The 10,554-nt window shown below is 36.9% G+C and overlaps 1 pseudogene; it reads right to left on the bottom strand.

Moving 5' to 3' along the window:
* Positions 1-3,062: 3,062 nt before the first annotated feature.
* Gm8840 lies at positions 3,063-3,547 on the bottom strand (annotated as a pseudogene).
* Positions 3,548-10,554: the final 7,007 nt, after the last annotated feature.

Below are 10,554 nucleotides of genomic sequence, written 5' to 3' on the forward strand. Positions count from 1 at the left end.
AAGACTGGGCTGGAACAAAATCTCTCTTATTCCACTAAAAGTGATCTTCTCAAATTCCTGCTCAAAGCTAACACAATCTATAGCAAACTGCCTCAAACCAAGCATTAAACCAATCACCAGCCAGCCAGCCAACCAGCCAGGAAAAAAAAAAAAAACCCAAGATCATTCCACAAAAAAAAAACAAGCAGAGCCTCTCAACCTACATGTATCTTCAGCACCTTGACTACTGATGTTTTTCTGTATTCAGCAACTTCCAGAAAAGAAAAGATTTTCTGATTAAGGTTAAGTTTGCATTAGTCTATGGGTTTAAGCCTGAATAGCTAGAAGGTAGTTTGATAGTATATCAATTAAGCTAAGCCACATTGGGGTGTTCTTTTCTAGGGGCCTTAAATTCCCCAGGCATGACTTTCTTTTTTCAATTTTTAATCTAATTTTTAATTACATGCATATGTGTGCCTCTGTGTGAGTATGTTCATGTGAGTGCAGATATCTGCAGAGCCACGGGTATCAGATACTCCTGGAGTTCTCAATTCAAATGGTGTTTATAATCAGCCTGGTATGAGTCTGGGGAACTGAACTAGAGTCCTCTACAAGAGAAATATGCGTATCCTTAACTGCTGAGTAATCTCTCTCAGTCCCTAGTCATGTTTTCTTTGTATTGGATATTACAGTACCAGAAACAGCTTCCCTCCTATTGAGCTCACCACAGCTCCACTCAGAGAAGTCTTGTTTATCCCTTAAATAACTGTACCACTATTGCACAACTGGGCAGGTCATAGATTTTACAGCTCAGATATAAGCAAGACGTTGATACTAGTTCCTACAAGACACATTGCAGAAAAAGAGGCATAAAGAAAGTAAGATCTGGAAGATAAAGGGGGTTACAAAATTCCATGTCTTGGGCATAATACAGTTATTCCAATCATGAACTTAATGCAACTGAATTTTCCTACACTGAGCCTCCATATAGCCTGCCTAATAATAGCCAATCATGGTTTCTCCCATCTGATAGAGTCTAGGAAATGGTCAGTATGCTAACCCTCCTGAAATGGCTGGTGAGCCCACCAGACTCCACTGGAAAAATTTCAAACTCAGAGTCACATAGATGGCAATGGTTAATCTTAACTGGGTTTCAGAACAAACCTAAACCATGTAAGTTCTAGAAGGAGAGTGGAATCACAGGGATGGAACAAAGACAGGGTGGGTATGGGCGAGGGTGGTCAGAATACCTTGTACACATTCATGAAAATGCCCATTTACAAAACTAATTGTTTTGGTTTTAGGTTACTAACAGATGCATCAAATATCCCTAAACCAATGTACCAAACAATCCAATTCAGTACTCCTAAAGAGAAAAACTAAAATACTACCTAAAACAAGCAAAATAAACAACCAAACGACACTCCCAAAAGTTAAGGTGAATTAAGAGATAAAAATAATTAACATGACACAAGTCTCTTATAAACTTAACATTAGCCAACAACAATAGAAACAAAATTCAAAATCAAGGGATAGTCTTAAAACCTATTTCTTTGATTTTATCTTTCAAAATAATATTAAGTTAACCCTGATTTCTTATTAACTAGCAGGTAAACAACCCCAAATCTTTATAAAATCTGATTTATTAATTAAAATCTTCAGGTACTGGGAAGTCCTGAATGAGAATGTTAACTTATAAATCTTTCTTACCTGCATAAATAATACAGAATATGAAATATAGCATTTATAAAGGAAAATACTAAATAGTTCTACTTCTTAATAAGCTTAATTTCTATACAGTTGGAAAAATTCTTGTCAATAAATGTCTAAAGTATTTCCAAGAATGAAAATAGCAATAACAGGGATCCTTGGAATTTCCTATTGAGCTACCCTCCTCTAAAAATGCCAGGACTTCTCATTCAAAACAGTAACATTGTAGAAAATAAATCAAATTTCTAAAAATTCTGTGACTCAAAGCATCACCCATACTCACTCTTTGTAGTTAGCAATGTATTTATTCATGGCTAGTTTTACTAAAGCATGGAAAATAACTGCAATTAATAGATATATCCATTTCCAATCTGAAGCAGGTTTTTTAAAAAAAATGTTCAACACTGGGTGTGTGCACATGGTGTGCAAGTTCAACATTTTCAGGGAGCCCATACAGCGTCGGCTGAAAATGGGACATTTCTCTTAAAGCCTAGCAGAATGACCAGGAACGATTGCCTGTCTCCCAGACAAAAGCTAAGTTGTGTTTTTAAAAATCAACAATAGGAGTTGGCTTTGTTAACCATCAACCAATTGCATCCCATTCCTATGTTTTCTCCCCTTTTCTTTTTTCTTCTTTTATTAAAACACTCACCCATGTGCTTATACAGCCAAATATTTAAACAATGCTGGTCTCCTACTGTGTATTTTAAAGGAATACAAGGGAATGCTAATGGAGCCACCTACAGCAGTAAAAGCACACAGACCATTTTCTTTTTCTTTGAAACCATTAGCTTGAAGGCTGAATCTCTCCATAATTTCTGATCGTTTGAGAGGTGGGGATGATGGCATATCAAGGAGAAATTAGATTTCATCAGTTTGGCTTTCACACATTCACTATGAAAGTGACAGGTGGGTGCACTCTAGCTGACAGTCCCCATTAACTAGAAGCTAATGTTGCAGAGTCAGTCCAAACCCAGAGTCACGGCCTCTGGCTACAGGAAGGTCCCCTTCATACTAGGATTCTCATACGCCCCTGGGAAAAAGCTATAAATATTTCCACTAGTTCCCTCTTCAAAGCTACGCAATGAATATTTACGCATTTGGAACCCTATTCTCAGAATCTTTTTTAGAAAAACAACTCAAGTAAAATGTTCAGTTGGTCTGATCCAGTGACTTAAGCCAGCCTGCTTGTGCTCCTCAGTAAACAAACAAACACATAGCAACAGCAACAACAACAACAGCAAGAAAGGAGAAAAGAAAATTGGCATGTAGGAGGCTTTAAGTTCTGTTTTGGGGGTTTGGGGGGTTTTTGTTTGTTTTGTTTTGTTAAGGAAAACACTTTGCAGTCTTGATACTTTATTTCTTTGTGTGCTTTAGACCATGAATTCACATGCAATGGGCTCCAACAACTCAGGCTCTTTTCCATTAGTCCTCACAAAGTGTGCTTGTCTGGGTGGTGCTTCAGCTGAGCCCAGGTGCCCTTCTCTTTGGCTTCCTTTTTCTTCTGGTCGTTCTCCTTCACCCGCTTCAGGAAGCTGTCTCTGCTCTTCGAGTGCTTGATGTGTTCAATCCGCACATTGATCCTCTTGGCTTGCCCTTAACTTGCTTGTTTACAATGATGCCCACGGCATGCTGGGTGACATTGTAGACTCTTTCGGTTTTGCCATGGCAGTACTTATGGGGCATTCCTTTTTGAACAGTGCCCATTCCCGTGATGTCCACAATATCACCCTTCTTGTAGATTCGCATGTATGTGGCCACAGGAACAGCGCCATGTTTTCTAAAAGGCCTGGAGAACATATACCGGGTGCCTCTCCTCTTTCCCTTTGTGTTCGTCATTTTGGGGAGTTACTGGAAGATGGCTGCTGCGGCCCTAAGTTCTGCTTTTCTTTTAATCAACAGTGAAACAATAGGTCTTAAAGATAGGAACTTTTCTCAATGTTTTATAGCATATTCTGTATTCAATTTGTAGTAAAAAACAAGCACGTACCAGAAAAAAAATAGCTCTGATATATAAAAACAGCATCTGGGGAAATGTGTTTAACTCAACGAATATTGTAAATGGAAATTATATTTTAGAAAATATTATGAGAAATGAATAAATGAGTATTTGTTAAAGCCTAAAATACTGCAAATGCTGATGTATTGGTATGCTTATTAATGTTCCTTAAGAACAATAATGGCATAACGAGAAATAAAAGGTTTCATTTGGCCTCATGGAATCACTGCTTACACAGGAGACAAGCTAGCCATGGGAAATTCTCCAGACATCACAACATCCGGATTCTGCATTAGGTGCCCTGGAAAAGCATTGAAAAGATGCCCCAGACACTTCAAAGAGACTAGAAGGCTTAGTCAGACGCATTAGGGATAAAGGCAAGCTTCCAGGCAGTGATGGAGACTGGCTGAAGCATCCCAAATACAGGAGCCACATGCGCAGCCTTATGTGAAACAGTGGACACATGGCATCTTACAAGTCTGCTGATGATGGAGCTCAAACATCTCCTGGGTAGCAGGAGGATGGAAAACAGATGCCAACTCACAGAGAATGCTGGTTGAGAACGTCTGCACTTATAGGATGAGTATGAACCTAAATGTTTACACACAAGGGTTTTACACACAAGGGTTTACACACAACCTAAATGTTTACACACTAGTTTACTTATATGTTTTCATGAATGTGCTGAGAATTGGAGTGTAGAAAACAGTTGCTTTCATAGTTGATGAAGTGGCTTAATCAAAGAAACACTCAAAAGAGGTTTACTGTAATCCAATAGATGGTTAAAATGAGGGTAAGTTAAGAATCAAATTTTAACCTCCAGGTTCTGGCCTAGAAGACTCCAAGAATGAAAGAGTCTAGGGCAGAGAATATAGAGAGGAACATTATTGCTGTAGCAACGTAATGAGCTTGAGTTTCATGGAAAGATGATCACCAGGTGGAATACTAGGAGTCAGAAAAAAATATATATATTAGTGTGTTCACAACCAGGCCTGCGCACCATGAATAGGAATCTGCCTTACACTCTTCAGTTGGTTTGTTTCTCATTACCTAGCTTAACATGAAGTCAGTGGGCTTTACTGACCTATTGGATACTAGATAGACATTTTCCTACTCTCTCTTGAGTTAAACAATAAAAGTTTCAAGCACAAGAGCCCCGAGTCCAACATTCAAGGTGAAGATAAAGCTAAAAGCTAAAATTAAATTTACCCTGAGCTTCCAAAGTGTCAGAAAGCTTCATACATCAAGTCCCTTCCCACCAAGCACACAGAAGAGCTCAGCGCTTTATGTTCCTCGGTGGTGCACTGTGAAATGGGCCTCTTATGATCTGACTTTCCAGCTTTCCCTCTCACAGAGTTACACTTAAGCAGATTAAAATTCCAAGGCATTTTTTTTCATGTCGAGCCCATGAAATACAAAGTGAGTTTCAACCTGGATCTCAAACTAAGTGCTAATGACTTAAATTGAAAAAAAAAGCCATAACTTTCAAAGTCACAAACAAACAAACAAACAAAAACAAAAAAAAAACAGACCAAAACAAACAAAAACAATAAGCCAAAAGAATGCCAAAAATATTGTAAAAGATTTTTAAATAAAAAATGTACTTTCACGTCTGTTGACAACCTATGTACATGATTTTTGTGTGTGTGTGTGAGTGTGTGTGTGTTTACATGCGTACTAGAGGATATAATTATTTAAGAAGAATATGAAAATCAAGCTCTAACATCACACCAGCTTAGTTCGCAGTCTACAACTGCTACAACTGCGTATGAATCTCTGTACAGCTTGTTTGAGATATAAATGAACATGTCCAATCTTGTTCTCCAAGGGTCTGTATCTTAGATTAAAGTCTAAACAGGTTTTCTTAATCAATGCGTAGGAGCATCACATACCCTGATATTTATCAGGATGCTCTCAGAGAGTGTAGCTGGTATGCCCAGCTACTCCTGGTTTCTGCCCTGTGTAGTTCAATGCCTGTTACAAGTGCTGCAGCCACATGGCTAGCAAATCTGTTATTGGTCAAATGTCACATCCCACCCCAAACTTAAGAAGAATCACAAGACAAGGTATTATGTCCTGGAAACTGTCTCAAATATATCTATATATCTATATCTATGCATATATATCTATACATATATATATACATATATCTATACATATATCCATATCCATATCTATATCTATATCTATACCTATATCTATATCTATCTATACCTCAGTCTCACAAACCAGAGAGCCCTTGGCTGTCATTGGAGCCTTTTGTTTGTCTTTTTGTGTTGTCTATTTTTCTCACTGTTTTAAAATTATAATTACACTCATATGGTAATATACTTTAAATACTTTTCTCATCAGAAAGAAGTATTACATAAGATGAACTTTAAAATGCATTGCAGATTCTTTCTAAATCTGAGGTCGTACTAGTTTATGTTTAAATCGACTTCATTCTTTGAAGAAATGCAGGATTATTGTTATGGTGCATTCAGAGTTGAAGGATAATAACAATGAAAACCAAGAGGGTCTGAATCATGGCTTATTATGTGCATCTATTTCATGTAACTTATGAAATGTTTTCTATTGTATGTGTTATTATGCAATCTAATTCAATTTAAAACAATTTATCAATAACTTCCAAATAAAACTGTGCTTAAAAAAGAAATGGAGAAGCCACAGATGAATTCATATGCATGGTTGGCGAAGACAAATTATGCTTTATTTATGATAAAGACTATCATTGAATTCTTAAACATACCATTTCTTTATGACTACAAAAACAGTGCCAAAATGTAAGAAAATTTTACCTTTTTCAAAAATGGGTTAATGCTCTGTATCCTACCCTTCTCCTGAACGTAGTGGTCTAAATATTACTATGGAAGTCTTTAGGCTACCATCTCTCCCTTTTTAAACAACTGTACAAGAGGTTTTTTTTTGTTGTTGTTGTTGTTGTTGTTTTAATACAAACGCTTAATCCAACACAGAATGGAATGTAAATGTTGTCTGAGTGCCCTAACCTGGTGTGTTGCATAAAATGACATGGTAGTGGAACAACTCTTTCTTTCATGAAGAAATTATTATTAAAGAGAATCTGTGACAAGTGCAGCCTCCATTTTCAATAATCAAAATCATGTGGTTTTGTTCGCAAGTAAAATAGAAGAACAATATAACATACAACTGCATTATGTTTCTTTAAGCCAAGAGATAATTTGGGGAGTCCTACCTAACTTCTTTCTTGTCTTTATGTGCATTTGATGGATGACTTCCTGTGCTTTCACATCCTCCCAACAACAGCCCAGTGCAAAATGAGGTATGAATTTTGCAGTACCAAGGAGACTGAGAATGAGCGCCATCAGTATTTGTAAAACATGTTCCATGTCAAGGCTGGTTTTCTTCCCATATCATCCATGACATTAAATGCATTAATTAGTATTCCAGGACACAGGAAGCATTATAGTCAACACAGAGCTTATTAACGGTCAGCATGTATTTTTAGAGTATATTTATACAAGTCAGGCATAGTCTACTTTAATGAGGAATCCATCAAAATCACAAATCTGGTTTCGCTTTCCTACCAAGAATAAAAACACAACCTAGCCAACTCATTTGCATTGTAATCTAATTTGAAATTACTTATCAGTGCAATAACACATTCAATAGAGCTTTTGTCTTATTGATGAAAAGGGAATCCACTTGGTTAGGGAGTACATAACATTTTTTAATTAAATTTGTGTTATTATTGTCCTTACACTCAAAGGGCCAGGTGATGGCAATGTTCCATGGAAAATAATATTGCTATAAAAACAGCAATAGCCACGAAAATCTAATAACATAGCTTTGAGACATGCTGACACAATAATAAATATGTAATCATTATTTAGGTACTTTGCAGAAAAAGTAATCAATAAGAATATTTATAAAAATAAACTATATTGGTATAGAAATCAGGGATACAGAGAGATGATAAATACATATAACTCATATATATATATATATATACATATATAATAGATTACAAGTTGTGCTATTATATGTTCATAAGTAGGATTATCAGGAGAATACTTGAAGAGATTTTTTTTAATAGCACCAGGATAAGGAGAGATTCTAGGCAGAAAAGGGTGGTGTTATAGAAGCACATTTGTATATATATATCATAGCAGGGAGATGATATAAATACAGGGCAGTCAGCATGATATTTTCAATGGATTTCCCAGACACTGAGGGAGACCAAGGCCATTTCTTCAAGGGACTTAATGAGCATAGGAAAAAATCATCAAACCGACAGTTGCAGCAATGAGGTTTTAATGCCAGTAACTGGCAAAATGAAGATGTAAAAACATTTCCCCCAAAGTATAGCTGACTGACAATTCCAGTAGGAAACTTACAGAATAAAACCGTGCTGCTCATTCTTGAGATTACACGGAAATTACAATCACTCATTCATATCCATTGCTCATGACAGTCACCTGGAACACAGGGGCACTGCCCGTAAACTGTGATTACATTATTTTTAATTTTTTAATTTTATTTAATGCACATGTAAGTTTTGCTTATATGTGTATGCGTGCACCTTATATATATGCTGGGTGCCCTCAGAGGTCAGAAGAGGACTTTAGAACCCCTGAAACTGGAGTCATGCACAGTTGTGAGTTGCCAAGTGGATGCTGGAAACTGAATGTGAGTCCTCTATGACAGCAACAAGCTTTCTCAACCACTGCGTCATCTTTCTAGCCTCCTGAGCTACGTTTCTGAGCATGTCTCTATTTAATTGATCTTAGGGGTCAACAACGCTAAACATGTGCACTAAAATTGTTTTTGAAATGTGTATAAGTATGGTGTGATTTCTATGCATTCCTAAAAGTTTACCTCATTACGCAATGCAACCATGTTTAATGCTGAAATAATGGTTTGAACACTGAAAAGGAATAAAGACGGCTGAATCATAATTCTAAGGAGCCTGCCAAAGGTGCTTGTTAGACATTAAAGGAGAAATAATTCTAGGACAAGGACTACAAAGAAAAACGAATATTGCAGAGAGAATGAGCAAAAATGTAAGGAATGAAATGCCCAAGATAAAACAGCAATGCTAGTTATGAACTTTCCAAAACTCCAACCAACACAAATGTGCAGAGCTCAAAAGATAAGTTAAAAACTGTGAACCATACAAGATAAGACCTGGGGGGACAGTGTTAACCACTAGAAGGAAGAAAGGTTTAATTAATATTAATAGGCTGTTCTAGTATACTTTACACCAAGTAGCTAAACTTCTCAGCTGTCCAATTCTGAATAAAGGGTAGAAATAATTTCCTTTATACATGATTAAAGAAACACAATTAAGAGTTTAATGTAAGATGAAGTCTAAGAAATTTGTCTGTCCCATTTCCGTGTTGAGCAAATGTACTATAGTTAACATTTTCTCCTGTGTGACTTTGCCCAGCCAGTGTTCCTACAAATGAAGAAACAGATACACTGACATACTTTATATACTGCTAAAACACAACCAAGTGCCAGCCATACACTGTCCCAAAGACCCTCCAAGTGAATTCTAAATCTACATAAAGCCATCAAACACCTATGGCTGTTTCCTACTGGTTGGCTAAAATGAGGGAAACATTTGCAGTTTTCAGGTGTCACACATCTAGAAGATCACATGCGTGATTGACAGCTCCGGAGAAAAAAACCACAAAGCATCTAGTGTTTGAATCAGGCAGTTTCAGTCCCCCAGCTCTCAATGGCAAAGCACTTACCACAGTGTTGGATGTGAAGGAGGCATGCAGTGGGTGTCTATTAAAGAAATCAATGTTCATATCACAAAAAGTTACAGAAGTAGTCAAGTTGGTAATAATGTTGAAAGTATAAATGGTGTCCTATGCATATAGAGTTTATTTTCCTGAGGGAGGCAACTCACCAAACTCTTGTTGAAGTTATATGGAAATAAATATTGACCTTTCCTATTTTCTGATGTATCTGGATTTTGAAAGCATCCAAAAGCTCTGTTTCATTCCACACAGCCTGGGGACAGGTAAGTTTTTTTTTTTTTATGCCAATTACTGACATATTCTTGTTTTACACCTCTATGACTGAAAACCATATTTTTACATTAAGTTTTTCCCCATGAAACTATTCTTCCTCTAGAAGAAGCCCCTTAGGGAATGGGGTGGAAGACCAAATCTCAGCGATATTTTTCTCTCCTGGTTTTAAATACCATGGAAAATTAAGCAATCTTGCTTTGTCATTAAGAATATATTATAACTCGAGAGAAAAAAATAGATATCTGGGTGCCTCTTTGTAGCCAAGGAATGTTGGAAGATTTTTCTGGGCATGCATTGTTTCTGTTTAATGGCAAACAAACCACAAAGGTTCCCAATATGTATGTCTAGCTGTGGGCTTACCTGTACAAGCAGAAAACTTACTGGAAGTCTCCCTCATGGAAGTCCCAGACACCTGGACCCATCCTAACCACAGAGGCTTTCTTCCAGCCTCTCTGCGCCTTCTTTAGAAAAAGAAAAGCTTGCATTTTTATCCATGGAAAGAAATCAAAGGAATTTAGCACCTTTGGCTAGTACAGAGTTTGGCATTCACCAAGAAAACAATCTAGAAGCACTCAGCTTAAATTCAATACTTTTACTTTTACTTCAACAGATGTTATTTGCCAGATAACCTCCATGGTCTCTACAAGTCTACTGAATTTTTATGATAAAACAAGTCTAACAGTAGCAATATGGTTGAGCAGAGCTTTCTTCAACAAATATTTAGTTATTCTAAAACATACAAATAAACAACTAAGATGTCATATGCTGCTATGAGGGGGTTTGGCTCAGGAGCACCAGGGGATGGGATTTTTCTCTTCTGGTCACGTGAAACGCATTGGGTGC

The sequence above is a fragment of the Mus musculus genome, chromosome 1 (assembly GCF_000001635.26).
Source record: "Mus musculus strain C57BL/6J chromosome 1, GRCm38.p6 C57BL/6J".
In the NCBI taxonomy this organism is placed as follows: Eukaryota; Metazoa; Chordata; class Mammalia; order Rodentia; family Muridae; genus Mus; species Mus musculus.